The sequence below is a fragment of the Portunus trituberculatus genome, chromosome 5 (assembly GCF_017591435.1).
Source record: "Portunus trituberculatus isolate SZX2019 chromosome 5, ASM1759143v1, whole genome shotgun sequence".
NCBI lineage: Eukaryota > Metazoa > Arthropoda > Malacostraca > Decapoda > Portunidae > Portunus > Portunus trituberculatus.
Window position 1 is genome coordinate 1902249 of NC_059259.1, and position 15000 is coordinate 1917248.

A 15000-nucleotide genomic window follows, 5' to 3' on the forward strand; every position below is an offset into this window, starting at 1 on the left:
TGTGTGTGTGTGTGTGTGTGTGTGTGTGTGTGTGGAGTCAATAAAGAACGAACTAGCCAAATGTCAATTCAGCGCCACTTCGTAGATTGATTTTTCTGTTGAAGAGATCATATATATATATATATATATATATATATATATATATATATATATATATATATATATATATATATATATATATATATATATATATATGAAACAAATAAAAGATTTTGAAGGGTGTAGTAGATAAAGAGGAAAATGTGCGCGAAAGGTGGAAGGAGAACTATGCGGGAATACTGGACGACGAAAATGAATGGAACATTTTGAAGATGAAATTCCATGTGCACGACCAACAAGACCAGTGGAGAGAGTAAAAGTTGAGAAGGGCATGAAGAAAACCAAGAAGACCAAGACAGCTGGTCCGGATGGACATGCTCCGGCCACCCTTCCTATTTCATCTGAGGATACCTGGCTCCCTTCAACGAGGTCCTTAGTCATTAATGAGAATATAGTCGCCGGGGAATCACAACCTCTCAGCTCCTTTCAATCATGCTTTACCATTACCACCATCTCTCCTTCTACCACCGAAGCAGACAACAGCCAACAAAAAGCAGAAGCGACACCTTCCCCTCACACAACCTACCTCTCCGCGACCTACGCGAACCAGAACTAGATTTAAGTAAAACACGTAAAGACATCATCATGATCATACAAAGCAACTACCAAGGCTCCTGGTTCAACAGACACCGTGTTTGTTCTTCTCACGCAGGTCTACCAAGCAACTATATCAAACTCTACGGATACAACACACCCTACTCGACCGGAACTTTCCATGACGGCGTAATTCACTTCGGTCGCGTGCTGGTCACCCAGCCAGTCTTCCCCATTACGGAGCGAGCTCAGAGCTCATAAGCCGATATTCGAGTAGGACTGAGACCAAAACACACTCCTCTTACCAGGAAAGGCCACAACCCCTCGAGTTACATCCCGTACCTATTTACTGCTAGGCAGCTAGGTGAGCAGGGACAGCACATTAAGAGGCTTGCCCCTTTGTTTCGCCGCTTACCGGGACTCGAACCCGGGCCCTCTCGATTGTGAGTTGAGTGTGCTAACCCCTACACTACGCGGCGTAGCTGTCATAGTTAAAAGTAAGATCCGACATATATATATTTCCGACTGGTCTTCTGCCCACTTTCTGATAACCCAAATCTGCACACAATACGGATAATTTTTGTTTGTTACCACACTGCAGACCAGGCACTGACTGGGCTCCTCTCACTAGTCTCAATAGCCTGTTCAACAACGCAAACATCTTTGTTTACATTCTGCCAGACCTCTATGCCAGATGCACAGCATATCAACACACCAAAAAACAAACAAAGCTGACACGCATACCCGACCACCGCTACACTAACCGGGAGTACTTCCAGGAAACGCTTACTGACATACAGCAACCAACGCAGCTCAATGGTCAACTCTACACAAAAATATAGAGTGATGTATTGCCATTACACAATGACATACTGACAGCCGACAGAAACATACCCAGGACACACTAGAAAAAAACATAGACTTCCCACCTTCCGTAAGAGCACAAAGACTACTTGTCTGTTCTAGAACACGCTTTCAAAGAAATATACACATCCACACACTAATGCACGGAGAACTCCACATTCTACGCAGACCCATCAAAAACAGTTTACGTGATGAGCATTAAGTTCAGTGGAAATGACTGGTCCGGCTTGAACGGAACCAACTGCGGCAACCCCACCCAATTTTAACGACTGGTGCACAGACTGATGGGATGCCAGCGGGATGAATTCGAGCATCTCGCATTATAGACCCAGTTCAAGTAGGTAAAACATTCCAATTACACTAGCGAAACACATTTTAACCTTACCCTCTCCCTCCTCACAGGCACAGTGACCACATCATCCATATCACTGAAACCGAGCACCAAATCTTAACAACACTTTACCATTATCAACGAAAACATCATCATCATCATCATCATCATCATTATCATCATCATCCTTGTTTTAGATATGTAGACATCTCATCCTTTCTCATCCTCTTCCACCATTTACATACACTTTAATGATCCTTACTTATATATATATATATATATATATATATATATATATATATATATATATATATATATATATATATATATATATATATATATATATATATATTTTTTTTTTATTAATTAATTATTATTTTTTTTTATTAATATTATTGTCACAGTGTCGTTTGCAGATACCACCACCTTTTTTAAGCTGGACTTTACAGTAACAAAATAATAAAAACAAATTGAAGCTGTTTAATATTTTGTCCATTCTCCTTCAGCCTGTATTACGAGTCTAAGGACGTTTTGCTTGGAAGCCACGTGATTACATATTACTCGTGTATTTCTCTGGAACAGTCTTATTTCCCTATCGTTGTGCCATCGCAAATGGGCAGCATTACGCTACCTATAAGGCTTCCAGCAATGTACTATATAATTATTTGCCTACAAACTCTCTACGGGGTTTAGGTCAAAGCTTTCACTGGGCCACTCCATCGAATCAATGTTCGGTTAACCATGCCCTTACAATTCTTGCTATGTGAACAGATCAATAATAATCTTTCATAGAGATATCATTTTTTCAGAATACCGGAGCACGTAAGCTCGAATAGAGAGGAGCATCACCTCTTTTCGGAAATTAATCGGCCTTGGTTGGCAAGCTCTCCCACACTGTGCAGCCAGAGTCACTCCCAAAAGCTGGCGATCACGTGTCTACTGCGAGCCAGAGTGTAAATGTTCTTCCCGTAATATATGTTGAATAATGAAAAAGAAAATTTAGTATTAGACAGAAATACAGGTGGACGGAAAACACACACACACACATACATTTTACTAACACTATTTAACACGTTCATTTGAGAGAGAGAGAGAGAGAGAGAGAGAGAGAGAGAGAGAGAGAGAGAGAGAGAGAGAGAGAGATACCTATAGCTATAACAAGATTTTTTTTTTCTCTCTCTCTCTCTCTCTCTCTCTCTCTCACACACACACACACACACACTAATACCTCATATATTCAAGAGAGAGAGAGAGAGAGAGAGAGAGAGAGAGAGAGAGAGAGAGAGAGAGAGAGAGAGAGAGAGAGAGAGAGAGAGGGCTATAGGAATCAACAATGCTAACCTTGTGTTGTTTTTCCTCTACCATTTCCCATGGTCAGAGGCGATAAAGGTTTCCTGGTCTTTGGAAATTACTCTTTAGTGAACATGCTGTAGTAGTAGCACTGAACTTGCTGTGAAGCAATAATAATAATAATAATAATAATAATAATAATAACAATAAAAAAGTAAGAATAACAATAATAATAAAGTAATGATGATAATAATAATAATAATAATAACAAAATAACGACAATAAATAATAATAATAATAATAATAATAATAATGATAATAATAATAATAATAATAATAATAATAATAATAATAATTAGTAATAACAATAACAAAAATTAAAATTGTAAAAATAACATTAATGTAATAATAATAATATTAATAAAAAATAACGATAATAAAATTACTATTATTATTATTATTATTGTTTTTATTATTATTACTACTATTACTATTATTCTTACAATTATTATATATTATTATTACTATAATCAATACTTATTATTATTATTATTATTATTATTATTATTACGGGTTCTAAAATATATAAATTTTAAGAAAAGAGAGAGAGAGGGAGAGAGAGAGAGAGATAGCCTACCTAGGAACGTCTAATTCATAGGGAAGACACTTTCGATAATAATAATAATAATAATAATAAGAAGAAGAAGAATAATGATAATAATAATGAATAATAATAATACTAATAATGATAATAATAGAAGTAAAAACATTAATAGTAACAACAATCAGAAAAATAAAGAATAAAAAGAAAAGAGTGATAAGTAGGTGTAGTAGCAGCAGCAGCAGCAGTAGTAGTAGTAGTAGTAGTAGTAGTAGTAGTAGTAGTAGTAGTAACAGCAGCAGCAGTAGTAGTAGTAGTAATAGTAACAGCAGCAGCAGCAGTAACAGCAGCAGTATAGTAGTAGTAGTAGTAGTAATTATAGAAGTAGTAACTGTAGTAGTAGTAGTAGGAGTAAGAGTAGTTTTAGCAGTAATTGTAGTGGTAGTAGTAGTAGTAGTAGTAGTAGTAGTAGTAGTAGTAGTAGTAGTAGGTCCGCGCGGACCCACGGCTTATCTACATTTTGAATATCCCGCTCTATTTCCCAAATTATGACGAGGCAGCAGCTGGCAGCAGCTCCAGAGTGGAGGTTTTGGTGTGGATTAAAGTTTGGAGGACAGCGAGGGTGCTGCCATCTGTTGGAAGCGAGTACTTTCATAGAAAACGTTGTTAGGAGTAACTTAAAATTTCTCCCATACTTCCTCCCCCACCCCCTATTTTTCCCTGCATTCTCTCGTGGTTATGAACTTATAAGGCAAATAAAACATGTTTATATATATATATATATATATATATATATATATATATATATATATATATATATATATATATATATATATATATATATGCGTTTTCTGCCCACTTCCACCTGGACCACACCATACTCCTTGCTTGCATCGCATATGTCGACTGTCTCGTGACCCCTTCTGCCCTTGGTGTAGGACTACCCCTGAGGACATGAAACATTTCCTGCTTCAATGCCCACGCTTCCTCTCTCAACATACTGCATCACACTCCCAGCTCTCCGCCTTGGCCATCACAACACTCGATCTGCCCACCCTCTTGGCTGCCTCAGGCGTCCACCCCTCCTGGTAACCTGCTGTCCTTCGCCTTACTTGAGGAAGACCGGCCAGCTACCTCCCTGTGATATCCACACAGGACTACTCCAGGGCTCATAAGGATTCAAAAGAGGCCACGAAAATCTATGGATCCTTATGAGCCCTGAGGTAGTCCTGTGTGGGTATCACTGGCGTGGTAGCTGGCAGGTCTTCCTCAAGAAGGCACAAGTAAGGCGAAGGACAGTAGGTTGCCAGGAGAGGTGGACGCCTGAGGCCGCCAGGAGGGTGGGCAGGTTGAGTGTTGTGATGGCCAGGGCGAAGAGCCGGGAGCGTAATGCAGTATGTTGAGAGAGGAGGCGTGGGCATTGAAGCAGGAAATGTTCCATGGCCTCAGGGGTAGTCCTACACCAAGGGCAGAAGGGGTCACAAGACAGACATAGGCGATGCAAGTGGGCACTGAGCGTGGTGTGGCCCAGGCGGAGGCGGGCACTGGTTGATGTGCCTTGCGCTCCTTCCCGTGACTGACTGACTGTTTCAAACTTGTAACGGCGCTCATCCTCCCCCGTTGATGGACCCCCCCATCCCTCACCCCCTTTCTACCTGCGATCCGCGCGCCATCTGTTAGAAGCGAGGTTCCCTATTCAATTCCTCCAGCCCGCCCATTGAACCCGTATATCCTCCCTAGAATCCTTGGTACGGGCCCTCAGCAGGCAGTGCTTCCATTTTAGGGTAAAATACCCTAAACTAGGGTATTTGGACCCTTCTTAGGGTAGTGCTTAGGGTAATGCATAAACTAGGGTAATTTTAAGGTAATCTGCCGTCCTATGGATAGGTGTGCTTGGAATGGTGCCAATCTGGTGGCAGACTGGTTCTCTTTCATGTTCGATTCTTGTACACAATCATCCCCGTGACTTGTATCATCCCTTCACCCCCCCCACCCGATCCCCTTTCTCCCCAGTCTCCACTCACCCATCTACTACGCGTACACGTTTTGGACCTTCGGACGGTTAGATCACAGTTCACACACAGAGTCAGTCACTTGCGATGACGAGTCCACACAGAACAGCCGCAGTAGTGGCTGTAGTGTGTAGTCCTGTGTGTGTGTTTGGGGGTGGGGGGGGCCAATATTTAAACTTAAGTATGATAAGGGTGCATTAATCAACAATTAATGGGCAACTTCGACAATCTAGGGTAAAACACTCTAATCTAGGGTAAAATCGACAAAAATCTAGGGTAAGATTTCATCAACTCATGGAAGCACTGTCAGTCAGCAGCAGAGCCAGTGCGGATGAAGATCTCGAGGAGAGTGAACGTGCGTCTCCCTCACTCACTATTTTCCCTGTAAGGCAGGGGTACTCAACTGGCGGACCGCGGTCCGGATCCGGACCTTCTGAGTGTTGCAGTTGGACCTCAGACCCCAGGAAGAGAAAATTCTAGTTAAATAGCATGAAGGTCCTGGTGAAAGTATCTTGCAAGTTTTTTTTTTGGTCGACTATGACTATATATATTTAGAATAGTTTTCCTATGATATTACATTTTCTGTTATTGCTTTTGCATTAACAGAAAATGAGAAAAATCAGCTGGCTTCTGTTGTTTACATACATGGCTGGCGAGGCAAGGGTAAACTTTGACGTGAGATGTTCTGGACAAGTCTGAATTTATCTTAGGCTTCCTATCAATAGTTGCATTTGTTCAGGAATAATTCAGGAGTACGTTGGTAGCAGGGGCGTATATTCAGGGTGTGCTAGCCTGCTTAAAATATGGGGTTGGGTGTGCTGCTCAACCAGCCAGCGCTCATTGCTGGTTGAGCAGCACAACCAGCCATGGCTGGAAGTTATAAAATACTTTTGGCTCTCATTATGTGGCACATGTACGTCGATTTTGCGTCGAGAGTTCACAGGCTGCAGGAGGAGCGCGTTTTGCTATGGAGCCCGTAGACAGGTGAAAAAAAAAATCAGATGGGACAAATTGAATAATTGGTAACAGATTCAATTCTTCTTACTGACGCACATAATGATGACCAGTAAACATTAATTACTTCACCCCTTGGGGTGTAGTATTGTTTTGTGTGTGTGTGTGTGTGTGTGTGTGTGTGTGTGTGTGTGTGTGTGTGTGTCTGTCTGTCTGTGTGTGTGTCTGTCTGTCTGTCTGCCTGTGTGTCCGAACTACTGTGAACGGATCAAAACGAACCTTGGTAGACACATTGGGTATGACACGGCAAACACTCAGAATACATTTGACCTCGCCAAGGTCAAAGGTTGTTGTGATGAACCAACTGGTAAATTTGTAACACGTTTTTTTTTTCATTTACAGGAGACATGGCGTGTTCGAAGAGATTGAGATTGTTTTCTTTTTTATATTTCATGTAATAAAAATTTCCGGACCTATGCGTACATTGGAGCTTGTCTAACTGGACCTTTGCTTATAATAGTTGAGTAGCCCTGCTGTAAGGCATTGGTTCCCAACCTGGGGGTAAATTACCCCCTGGGGGTAATTTAGCAATTTTTCGGGGGTAATGGAGGGGTGACAGAAAAATGTTAAGAATTCTGAAAATCAAGTAAGCATTGGTATTAGGATTAATGTTAACTTAGTCTTAGTATTTTAAGTTGTAAAGTAAACCTATTATAAGTAAGTAACAAAGCTAAACCAAATAACAATAAATATAAAAAAACTAATATACAGTATTAGAAAAGAAAAAATATATAGCTAAGTGTGTGGTAACCGAAGAGTATTTTCACAAGTATGCTTCAGGACACAAGTCACTCAGTAACCCCGATGACTCATCGACGAGTCCAGTACGCGTCACTCACTGCCCGAGTCTGCCTCTATTTCACACTGCCAGTTTCTCTGTGAGCATCAGCCGAGGTGGACATGAGTTGTTGGTATCATTCTCAACAACGTATCTGTGCGAGAAGGGGTTCTCAACTGTGCTGGGGATGAAAACAAAAAAGAGGACTCGCTTGAATGTTGCAAACGATGCCAGGCTGGCACTTTCAACCACGAAGCCAAGAATTCCCTCAACTAGCTTCAAATATGCAACTCCAACCATCTCACTGATGCTCTTGACATCTTTGGTAAGTCATTAGAGATGCAAAATGTACTAATACAATAAATAAAAGAAATTATCTCTAGTGTTTTAGTTTAGCCATATATATAAATGTTGACAACATTTTGTGAAAGGGGTAACATGCTTAATGTGGCATGCTAAATTGGGTAACAAGCTGAAAAAGGTTGGGAACCACTGCAGTGTAAGGGATGAAACATACTTTCTTAGTACTTGCTATATATTATGTATGGGAATTTATGGCCTTACATGAGGCTATATATGTTTCCTGATGTTTGAATAATGCTATGAATAATATAGTTGTCGTTATACATGTTCCTGAATACTATTTTTTTTATTTTCTTTCTTTTCCTGATTGACAGCAAGATGGAGAATAGACGAGTTCTCTCAGACGAGGCAGTCCAGGAACTCCTGGATGAAGTGACTCTGGACATCGAGGGTGATGTCACCGTCATGGGTGCGGAGGAAGTCCCACAGACCTCCTCATCCACGAGGTTGTAGATGGTGGCTCACCCTCACATGCTCCACCATCCTCACCAGAGGAAGATGATGTCATCATTGATGTTGACACATCAACAATGGATTTTTCGGTGACTCCTCAAAAACCACACGTTTTAGAGGAGTACATTACAGATGTGGACCTGTCACCTGTTGCAGGCCCATCAACAATGCCTGATCCTGGCCCCTCACAATACGCAGAACGTCATCTCTTCCAGTTGCATACGGAGGCCTGCGTCCACATACCCATGGAAGGAAGAGGTAAGCAATAATTTTGATATTTCAATCTTAAAAAAAAAAAAAAAAAAAAATGACAATGATCCACATTCTTCGCCATTATATCAATCTGAATTCATTGAATACATGTAGCCTAATTGGTCATTTTTCATTTGTTCCAGGGACATCGTTTTTTTTTCCCAAAAAGAATTATACTGTATTAAAAAAAAAACTACTGAATAAAAAAAATTTACTCTTGTTTTTATATTTTTTCCTTGTTATCCTTCAGTTCTTTGAATGTGAACTTTATTTTTTATTACTTATTTTCACAAATCTAATTACACGATATAATTCTCAAGGAACTTGGATAATTTTTATATCATTTGACTAAAATGGTTATATTATATAATTAATACAATTGCAACTCAATAAAAGAAGTTCTTGTGTACAATTTCTATAGTATTATACCGTGGGTCCGCGCGGACCCATGATACCTTTTACGTAACAAAAAATAGCGATACCTATCTAGGGTTAAAAGAAGTCAAGTCATAGGAAGTTGGAAATAGAGAAGCAAGTAGGGAGTTACAGAGATTACCAGAGAAAGGTATGAATGACAGAGTACTGGTCAACTCTTACGTTAGAGAGTTGGACAGAATAGGGATGAGAGGAAGAAGAAAGACTTGTGCATCGAGGCCGCAGGAAGATAGACATTCAGTTAGCATGATCAGTAGAACAGTCAGCATGAAAATAACGATAAAAGATAGAAAGAGATGGAACATTTCGGCAGTGAGAAAGAGGCTGAAGACAGTTAGTCAGAGAAGGGCGAATTGATGAGACGAAAAGCTTTTGATTCCACTCTATCTAATGAAACTGTGTGAATGGAACCCCCGAAACATGCAAAGAGTACGTCATACAGGTGCAGATAAGGCCCTTGTAAAGAGTTGGCAGTTGGATGGGCGAGAAAAACTGGCGGAGACACCTCAGAACGCCTAATTTCATAGCTGTTTTAGCAAAGACGTGATGTGAAGTTTCCAATTAAGATTATGAGTAAAGGACAGACCGAGGATATTCAGTGTGGAAGAGGGAGACAGTCGAGTGCCACTGAAGAAGAGGGTATCGTTGTCTGGAAGGTCGTGTCGAGTTGATAGTTGGAGGAATTTAGGTTTTGAGGCATTGAACACTGCTAAATTTTCTGTGCCCTTATAAAGATTTTAGAAAGAATCTTACATTGGGCAGACGAGTTTATTTGTGACTGGATTTTACAGTCTACCATTAGTGAGTTAGCTGCAAGAAAATCGGTTCGCAAAATTGGATGTATAACGTCAGCAGTGACGAAAGACTAAGGGAAAGAACGCCTAATACATCGTATCCCAAGGTGTACATCGACTTCACCATAACAACATATGTATGGGTTTACCTGAAGCATTAGTAAGAGTAACAGCAGTTGGCCTGAGGAATCTAACAAGTCCTGATTCATAAGGAAGCAGTGAAAGTGATGAACCAGTATCTATCAAAAATTGGTAATTCTTGCAACCGATGTGGCATTTCCGCTAAGTGACAGTCCGACGGTCGCAATTGATATTTCTAGACTGCTCTGGTGGGATAAGTGAGCGGGGGAAGAAGAACGAGAATTAGGGCTAGAATCTGGCAAAATATCAGAGGATGTAGAAGAAAGTATACAGCATCGTTTACATGATTTTGCCCTGTTATACTTAAGGACGCTGACCTTCCAATGGGAACAAAAATTCTAGAAAACACATTTATTCTGACGAAATGAAGTGAAATTTAGGTTCCGATTATCAGTATCTGTTCCGGCGCGCGGGCTGGATCCTTGCCTACCTTCCTACTAATATTAGCGCTGTTGTTTACACTTGGATTACTCGAGCCACAGGCCAACGGTATCTCAGCTACACGAACCAGTTCCTCTAGTGTAGAGATTTCATGTCACTAGGAGAGGTCTAATGCTACTAGGTAATGCTGTAAAAAAATTCAACTTTATAAGTTAATCATCCACCTAAGTATTTCAGAGGCTTTGACCCATCGTTTTTCGCTCATATTTCCGAAATAACCATTCACATCAGCATGATATATTAGCACAACCTAATTCACACCCTGCCCTAATTTTTGACGTTATAGTGCATTCTCAAGTGTATTTAATTACGGCGTTTACTCTTGATATTAAGTATGTCGTAGCCGACACCCGTGAAGTTAATCGAACAAATGAAGTTGTGACTTCATTACAAACTACCTCGTTTATCTCATCCTCCTCCCCTTCCCTCGTTTCCCTACCCATTTTTATGGTTTACGTTATCCTGGTGAGCCACGGGCAGCAGGCAATATTACTCTCATTTCCCCATTGTATGAGGAGAGTGGCGCATCGTTGTCATGTCCAACATGCCACGTTGCAGGTGTGGTTGTAAAACCGCAATTGCATTGTGACTTTTACATTATTTTAATCGAGAGAAAGCAGCCAAGAAAGTACGGATTAGTTTGGACAGGTAAGAAACATTTATTTCCTATTGGTGGCAATGAAGTTTTCAATGTCTTCCCTGTAATGTCTGCATTGGAAACGATAACTTGATAATTGGGCCTACATATGAAATATTACATCATGGACAAATGTAATGTAAAGGTTTGCCTTCACCACACAGGCCTTATGATCGTGTCGCAGAGGCCATAGGGATGACTGTGAATGCTGTAAGGATGATGGTAAAGAACAGCACGAACTCGTGTTCTGGGTCACCAGCACCGCCCGTAACAGCCACCCCCGCACAGCAACACTGACGTCCATCGCCACCACGGCCGTCTTTGACAATTTCGCCATTGGTGCCATTCGCCGGCATGTACACAACAAATTTGTTGCCAAACGACCTGTCACTATTGGTACGTTGAGTGAAGAGTTAAAGAGGGCGGACATCATCCCGGAAGAAACCTCACAGACGACGGTGTGGCGATTACTTCACAGCATGGGGTTCAGGTATAAAATTTCACAAGGGAAAATGTACGTGAAGAAAGAAACTTTAGATATTATCTAGTGTGTCGTCGTGTTAATGCTCTTCGATCACTCAGGAAGCATCAGGAAGAGGGAAGATTGGTGGTTTACGTCGACGAGACTTGGTTTACTATCCGAATGCACCACAGTAAAGAGTGGGTGGACACAACACAGCTTAACACCAGTGTCATCTTCAGCCGTCAAGTGCCCCCTGGGGAGGGTGAGCGCTATGTGGTAGTAGCAGGTGGCACAGAAGAGGGATTCATTGACGAATCATTTCTGTACTACCCTGCCAAGAACACAACAGGAGACTACCATGGTGGAATGAACAGCACCCTATTCATTCGCTGGCTGATATCACAGGTTTTGCCGGCGCTCGCTGAACCATCGGTGCTGGTGCTTGAAAACGCACCCTACCACAGTCAGCTGATCGAGGAGACCCGTTGCCCCACCACTGCCACAAGAAAAGCGGAGATCGTGAAATGATTGGAGTGCCGCAGCCTACCATTCCCACCACATGCTGCGCGCCCTGAGTTGCTGCTGATCTGCAAGGAGAACCGGCCCGAGCCGGTTCAACGTTGCAGCGGTTCACTCGGGCAGACCTGCAAGCGCGGCTCCAGGAGGCAAAGCTAAACGTAACCAAGGAGGTGTGGGCGGGTGCTGTGAGAAGGTCCAGATCGTTCGAAGAAGAGTACTGGTCATCGGACAACATACATGAGTGTGGAACCCGTCATCATCACCATGGACAGCGATGGCGAGGATGAACTGTTTATCCATAGTGGTATGGAATGAAATAAATTGCATGTCCAGTTATTATCATAATTTCCCTATCCATCATACGTATAAACTTGTTATTGAATTCCCTCTCTGGGTGCATGGTATTCAATTATTATTATTTTTTTTATTATTTTTTATTTATTTTTTTATTTTTTTAATTAATTAATCAATTTATTTATTTTATTTATTTATTTATTTATTTATTTTTATTATTATTATTATTTTATTTTATTTATTTATTTATTTTTTTTTTTTTGAGAGAGAGAGAGAGAGAGAGAGAGAGAGAGAGAGAGAGAGAGAGAGATAACGAAGCGCGACACTCACAAACCTAGAATAATAATTAATGCAAGATTTTCTTCATCAATACTTATCACTAAGAAATCTGCCAGACGTTCGTTTAGGTATGCGCAAGCTGCCATTAAGCTAAACCCTCAATATATGAGAAGGTTACGTGAGGCTGCTGAGCTGAGTCACGAACTAGACTCTTCCGTGTCACTTGCTTCCTCATACAATTTGCTTGTAAGTATTATTGCACTGCTGTGAATGTGGCAAAAAAGCAGATACTTGCGGCGTAGTGCTGCTGGGAAGTGACCAGCATAACATATACAACCTTAATGTATATCACAGCTTTCTAGTTATCATAACCAAATGTTTGAAAAATCGTATAATTAGCATAAGAACATTGGAAGTAAATATTATGTACGTTCAAACAAAGAAGATATGTTAATGCATTGCCAGAACTGTGAAAATAGGTACATAATCCTATTCTTACGTGTCTATAATTCCTTTTCTCAGTAAAATCTAACCTCCACTCCCCAGCAGTGTATTACTAGTCTTCTTGCAAACACTTCTTTTATCGCAACGTCTTATCGAGTCTTATCGAATTTTCACCTGCCCCTTTCTACAAATTTGCCTCCATCAGCTCTTACACAACTATTATATCAAACACGATTACCTCTTTTGGGTTGAAGCTTCTGCTCCAGCAATTTTCATATGAGAATGGATCCTCTATATCTGTGTTAGACAATGTAAGGCACTGATTTTTAAGACTTTTCAGCATTTTTAGTTTCTGTTTCCCTTCTATATAGGTTCACTGTTTCAAATGAGTATTCTCCAGGTAGTTCTACTGTTTCCGTTACTACCCTACATACAGTTAAATAACTTTGGCGATAATTTGAAATAAGTTAATAAATCTATATACTTGATTCTCAATGCACTCCATCATTATCATCATCATTTTGTTCCTGTTCTTTCAATGTCTCTTCTTTTTCTTCTTCTTCTTCTTCTTCTAAATATTATTACTATTATTTCTTCTTCATGTTTTTATTATTATTGTTATTATCATCATCATTATTATTACTATTATTATTATTATTATTTTCAATTTTTTATTGATTTTTTTTTATGTAAAAAGGAAAACTGAAAACTGGCCAAGGGCAACAAAACATGAAAAAAAAGGACCACATAATTGCAAGTCCCCTTCAGATCAATAGTTACCCAAAAGACAAACACAAATGTATTGAAACCTGCCTCTTAAAAGAAGAAAAGCAGGGCCGGCCCGACGCATAAGCGAAGTAAGCGGTGGCTTGGCCTCGAGGCCACAAGGGGTTCCCCAAGAGCAATAAAAAATATATTGTAGCCTATTTGTTATTTTTCGCCCATGTATAAATAATTATTTCTATATGATCAAAGATATGGAGACAATATGGAGTTGTAAAAATATATTATAAGTAATGTTATGTGGTTCTTTGTACTTAAATCACCCATAGATTATGCTAAATCACCCTTAAATCCAATCAAGTAGTATCTATATGGGATCATAAATGCTCTTCGGGCGGCCATTTTTTCCCTGGGTATTGCAGATCAGGCACAACCCTCTAATATTCTTCCATGGGACCCAAACAACCAGTGTGCAAAGTTTGTTTCTTTAATCTAGCGTGTCACGTTTTTTTTTTTTTCGCTAAGCCACCGGACTATAAGGCTTCGCTGCATCGGCGCTTCCAAAATAATTAAACAACACATTAACAGTAAGAACATTGTCTACCTGTTTATTTACTTAGGGGGCTCCCAAATACAATTTCGCTTAGGGCCCCAAGGAGGCTTGGGCCGGCCCTGAAGAAAAGTAATAGGAAGATGGAAATACAGAAGCAGGCAGGGAGTTCCCCAGTTTACCAGAAAAAAGTAAGAATAATTGAGAAATCTGGTTAACTCTTGTATTGGAGAGTTGGACGGAATAGGGATGAGAGGAAGTACAAAGCGAGGGTGCAGGAGAATGAGAAGCATACAGTTAGCAAGAGTAGTAGAGCAGTTAAAATAGCGGTAGAAGATAACAAGAGATGCAACAAACCAGCGGTGAGAAAGAGGGTGAAGACAGTCAGTCAAAGTAGGGGAGTTTTTGAGCCGAAAAGCTTTTGATTCCACTCTAATAAAATTGTGTGAGTGGAACGTCCCCAAACATGCGAAGAGTACTCCATAAGGAGGTATAAGACCCTTGTACATAGTTAACAGTTGCAAGTGCGAGAAAAACTGGTGAAGGCGCCTCAAAACGCCTAACCTCATAGAAGCTGTTTTAGCAAGAGATGAGATGTGAAGTTTCCAGGTTAGATTATAAGTCAAAGACAGAGCAAGGATATTCAGTGTAGATGAGGGGGACATTTGGGGTCATTAAAAAAGAGGGGA

General features: G+C 40.4%; 1 long non-coding RNA gene across 1 annotated transcript; it reads left to right on the forward strand.

Moving 5' to 3' along the window:
• The first annotated feature begins 5779 nt into the window (after positions 1 to 5779).
• LOC123515915 lies at positions 5780 to 8784 on the forward strand. Its single transcript, XR_006678012.1, has 3 exons — positions 5780 to 7848; positions 8201 to 8597; positions 8735 to 8784. It is a non-coding gene; the product is annotated as an uncharacterized LOC123515915 (long non-coding RNA).
• The last annotated feature ends 6216 nt before the right edge of the window (positions 8785 to 15000 follow it).